This window comes from Anoplophora glabripennis, unplaced genomic scaffold, assembly GCF_000390285.2.
Source record: "Anoplophora glabripennis isolate ALB-LARVAE unplaced genomic scaffold, Agla_2.0 scaffold1471, whole genome shotgun sequence".
In the NCBI taxonomy this organism is placed as follows: domain Eukaryota; kingdom Metazoa; phylum Arthropoda; class Insecta; order Coleoptera; family Cerambycidae; genus Anoplophora; species Anoplophora glabripennis.
This window is the reverse complement of record NW_019417549.1, coordinates 31,633-37,632: the sequence shown is the minus strand read 5'-3', so window position 1 is coordinate 37,632 and position 6,000 is coordinate 31,633.

The following is a 6,000-nucleotide window of genomic DNA, read 5'->3' as shown; positions in this document are numbered from 1 at the left end:
TTACTTCGCTGTTTATTTGTAGAGAACATAATTATATCGAAAAAAATCATTACTTAAAAATAACACAGCCCCACAAACAAAAAAATGGCAGGTCCGAAAGACAAGACTATGGTATCTACATGTTTTTGTGGTCGCTGAATTTGAATCCAGTGTCCGTTTAACCCCATCAGGTCTGGGTTAATGCCAATTCAAGGTCAAATGTAGAGGATCAATTACCAACAGGGTAAACCTACATATCCATACGTTTTTGAGGTTGCTGAGTTTAATTCCAGGGATCTTTTATATTTCTCTTACTTTATCTATAACCAAAAGTAGACCTCTCTCTCTGTGTGTGTAGTGTTATTTTACTTTTTAAATGAACGGAATTATCAGTATAGATCGCAAAAAGAGATTAAGACTTTTTTACTGATCGGCATTTTATCAATCTTAACCGCGTTTGAAATGAATACAACGGGAAGTATATTTACCAGATTTATTTATATTACTAAGGGCTACAGACATTGAAACAATCAAAAGTAAAATTAGTTATATTTATTATTATTATAAACAAATTTAAAGTAATCCCCAACGGTTCTAGAAATAAACGGGATTAAATCAATTTATTTATTATTGACTACTCGGTTTATTCGGTACTCAAAATAAATACAACATTTAAACGTAAGTTTAAATATCGGCATGCGAGACACAGAATCGGTGCTGAAAATAAATCCAATATTAGAAATTTGGTTTATTTACTAATAAACAATCTAAAAATTAAAAATCGGTAAGTGATAAATAATATATTCGGTAAATATAAAAAAAACAGTAATTATGGACCACTCTAACTCTACAAATAAATTTAGTCGGCGGTTTCTAACAAGCAACGGAAATTAAGCGGAGTAAAAATCAACGAAGGAGAAAGCGTAGCAGCACAGTACACAGCAATAAATATGTAAGCAAACAGCAATCAGGAATAGGAATATTTCGGTTAAAAGGAAGCAAAGTCTATTCGAGGCACACGGTAGTGCGATGGGTGACAGATTTCTCCTGGAAGCGGTGTTATTCACAGCCAACTTTCTGGGTCCGTCGGTACGGCCAGCACTTAATGTCTTCCACTGACGGTGTTACTCATAACTCATAACCAACCAGCAGTTTCAATTAATGTGTCCAGCACTTAGTGTTCAAACTAAACGGTGGTTCTTATGCTAGTTGAGAATAACGGCGTGTTTTCATCATACATAACACCTCCCTCCTTTATTCTTTGTAAACCGGAAGAAAAAAAATAATATTAACAACAAAAAAATATATACATAATATTTACACTATTTGCAGTCTATCTGGTGCTTTAATCAAGCTACGTCTCCTTAAACTATATTCCTTATCGCTAGTACTAGAACTTGGTGAATGTAACTGCACAACACTATCACTGGCACTTAAGTCTACTACATTATTATCTACATGTGTAGAGGGGAGAATAACCGGAAGAGATTGTTTCAATGACTGATCATTTTTATTTTTTCTTAATTGGTTCACATGTCTTTTCCAGACAATTCCTCCCTCAATAGCTACAATATAAGTTTTCCTACCAATATTTTGTTTAATGTACCCTGAACACCACTTTGGATTACCAGATCTGTAATCTCGTACCCATACCAAGTCATGTATCTCAAAATATCTATTATGTTTACCTCTATAATTTTTTTTTGGCTCGATTGTTTTTGTGTGACATGTTGAACGGAAAGTAGCATTAAATCAAATTTTGAACGCAAAGTTCTGCCCATAAGAAGTTTTGCAGGTGATTCTCCTGTAGTTGTATGCGGGTTGTTCCGATATTGAAATAAAAAACGATTTATTATTAAATTGATATCATTGCAACCGTCACTTTTACCTTTCAGAATAGCTTTTTTCATAATTTTTACTCCGGTTTTCGCCTGTCCGTTTGTCTCCGGGTTAAATGGTGCTCCAGTTACATGTTCAATACCACTTTTTGCAACAAAATCTTTAAATTCGGTGGAAGTGAAGGCCGGGCCATTGTCCGTAAATATTTTTTTTGCCAAACCAAACCTTGCAAAAATATCGCGAAAAATCTTAATTGTAACACTACTAGTTATATTATTTACTTCAAACCACTAACACGGTCCGAAAAAGTCTGCATGAATTCGCGTCCATACTTCTTTTGGCCACTCCCACACAACCAGTGGAGTTTTTTTAGGTGAAACGGCAAATTTTGCGCAAGTATTACAATTTTAAGAAATTTGTTCGATTTGCTTATCGATTGAAGGCCACCACACGTGTGATCGCGCTAGAGATCTCATTTTTACCATCCCCATATGAGCTGAGTGTAATTCATTAAAAACATTTTGTCTAAAGTTTTGTGGAATTACCAGTCTATATCCCCACATCAAACATTTTGTTCAATTGATAATTCATTTTTCTTGGTGTAGAAAGGTTCTAAATCTGAAGTTGGGCATTTGTTTGGCCATCCATTACGTAAAAAATATGACTTTACTTAATATTATATCTTTGGACGTTTCATTTTTAATTTGTTTAAAATTTAATGGAAAACTTGATTCTTTCAAGAAATTTAAATAACATATTTCATTCATGTCTATTTGTAAATCACTAAATACATAATTTTGTTTTGAATAATTATAATCTGAATTTTCGCTATCAGCTGGATGTTTCGAAAAATAATCTGCACTATTGTTATTTGAATTTATGTAATGAATGTCATAATCAAATGCTGACAAAATATGTGCCCAACGTTGCAACCCATTAGCTGCGAATTGTGGAATACCTTTCTTAGACCCGAATATCGACAAAAGAGGTTTGTGATCCGAATATAAACAAAAACTTTCTAGCTTATAAATTTGAATAAAATTGTTGCTATTTATGCTACCTCACTGAAAATAGATACAATGGATAGCTTGCAAAAAATACACATTTTTTAAAAAATACCACCCTTTACGACCAACAGGAGCCAAGATAAGAATTTTTTTAAAAAAATCGTAGCGCAATTGTTTATAAATATTAAGACTTGAATTTTTCGCAAAATAATGTTTACGGCGTAGACTACGATTTCCCCTTAATTGCATTGAAAAATGTGGAAAATTAACGACTCACGAGCCCTTTAAAGAGAAAGTATTCGCTAAGTAAACTGTCCGGCGGCCGACGGTGTGGTGGTGGGGGAAGCTCGTCCAACTTCAAATTGATGCGCGCTGTAAATTTTGCAATAGCTCGATGAAAAAATAACAATGGGCATATTTACGAATTCGTAGAATAGCCCTGAACCCCAGAAAAAATGCATCTTTTATACTTATTTTTTTTTNATTCGCAGAAAAAATTAAAAACTGCAAAAATACTCAAAAATCACGTGTTTTTCCTAACATTTTCCAATATAACTTCTTAAATATGCAGTTTACAGAAAAAACTATTACTGCTGAAATTGTTTGTTATGAAATTTGCTATAAGACACAATTGTTTTGAGACCTGCGTATTCAATATTTTTGTTGCTAGATAGCCAAAACAGCGTGAGAAAGTGATGAAAATCGAGGTAATTTTGAAGCGTTCAACTGATAGGTAAGAAATTGTCCAATTCTACTATAAATGTAGATGTAAGTACTTTAAAGGATTACAAAACGAAATCCCAAAACTCGATCGAAGTCGATCTGATAGTTTGGGTATGAGACATTTTGTTACTAAATTTCAGCGCGAAATGTCGTTATTTTTTTTGCGTCAGTGCTGGGGTTAAAGTTAGGCATTTTAATTGGCGCTGATTTTTTTACACATACTTGGATTCGTTAACTATCATATAGAATCGTTATAATATTAATTTTATTTTTTTTTAAATAATTTTTGGAGCGATTCTAAAAATTCGAAAAATTTTGACTATAAACTTTCGTGAAGTGGTTTTGCGGGTTGGAATATATACCAAATGACTACAAAATAGTTCTCGGAAAGACGCTTAACTTTAAAAAAGAACGTTCAAATCGGTCACATAAGTTCCGAGATATCAAGTGTCAAAGTCAACAAGCGTTAGCTGCAAAACTATGCATAATGTAACAACAANTTGGGAATTTATGCAAATTTCTTTTAATGTATAAAGCTGCCTCATAAATACATAGGCAAGGGAATGTTAATATGTTGTTTTGTTTAAATATTGGCTTACATGAATCCAACGGACCTAATGAGAACATAAGTCTAATTAATCTCTTCTGCAAAAGAAAAACCCTGTCAGAATCTGTTGCTAGATAGCCAAAACAGCGTGAGAAAGTGATGAAAATCGAGGTAATTTTGAAGCGTTCAACTGATAGGTAAGAAATTGTCCAATTCTACTATAAATGTAGATGTAAGTACTTTAAAGGATTACAAAACGAAATCCCAAAACTCGATCGAAGTCGGTCTGATAGTTTGGGTATGAGACATTTTGTTACTAAAATTCAGCGCGAAATGTCGTTATTTTTTTTGCGTCAGTGCTGGGGTTAAAGTTAGGCATTTTAATTGGCGCTGATTTTTTTACACATACTTGGACTCTTTACTATCATATAGAATCGTTATAATATTAATTTTCTTTTTTTAAATAATTGTTGGAGCGATTTTGACTTTAAAATAGTTCTCGGAAAGACGCGTAACTTGAAAAAAAAGAACGTTCAAATCGGTCATATAAGTTCCGAAATATAAAGTGTCAAAGTCAACAAGCGCTTGCTGCAAAACTATACGTAGTAACAACAACAAAAATTTAATTTGTTAGATTTTTAAAGAACTTTCCGTATGTGTTTTTATAAATATGACCGCACGTGTGCTTTTTATATGAAAATTCAATGAATATCGTTAAGCCGAGAAGAGGGTATGAATTATAGAAATTGAAATCGTGCGTTCAAAGAGCGCGCGCGCTTCGGTGTTCAGTATCTCGGCTTCTATGGCTCCGATTTTGATGATTTTTTTTTAAATCGATATAGAAAAATGAGAGGAAATCAATTACCAAGGTTTCATTAAAATATTATAAAGCCCTTTTCGGTCTATTACGACTAAAAATTTTCCACATTTTGTTGTTATACTGTATATTCATGTAAATAATAATATCGATGGTAGGATATAGGTACATAATCCACTGTTACTAGGTTTTAGTTTTAATAATTACATGGTAATAATGTTTAAATAAAATCTTGAAATCTTTATTTAATATGTAATTTATTTATTGTATTCATATAATATAGAAAAAAATATAGATACAAATAATTATTTATTTATTTTTACAAAACGTGTTTATTATACTTTCATAATTATCGTATTATTAAAGTTTTTCACTTTTTTACATCATTGGTATTTTCACTTATAATATCAGCATTTGAATAAGTATTGTTGTCCATTATTTTCAAATCAGTGCTTAACTAATTGTAAGTAGGTACCACTGTTAAATTAACAGCAAATAATGACTTATGGTTGGTTAATTTGATTTTTTAAATTTGCCAGCAATTTCATAGCCATCCTCGCAAGAAATTGGATCATTTTATTTATCACAAAATCCGTCAAAAACAGAAAAATTAAAAGATAGGTATAGGGAGGTGTAATATGGATAGATGTGGAGTAAATTTCTACAACAGATTTTTATTAAATATACAGGGTGTCCCATTTAGAAAAACCAAGTTTTGGCGGTTCGGTCAATCAAATTCGACAATAAATATGAAATTGAAATAGGTCGAAGACCATTAGACCATTAGAGATACATATAGGGAAGCTTTATAAAAGTCCTCTAAAAATATGCGTAGAATTCAAATATACAAAAATATACAGGATGTTCCATTTATAATAAGCAAATAGGTGGCGACTACCGGTATAACCGGAAGTACTACAACAATGGCATTATTTTATTTAAACTCTAAATAAAACCTCCAAAACCACCAGGTCAAAAATTTTCAAAATTCAAATCGAAGTAGTCTCCGAAATATTCTAATGGGTCGTCACCGCATGACAGCCTGTATAATGAATTGCAAAGTGCGATTTTTAATTGTTTACTAAAGG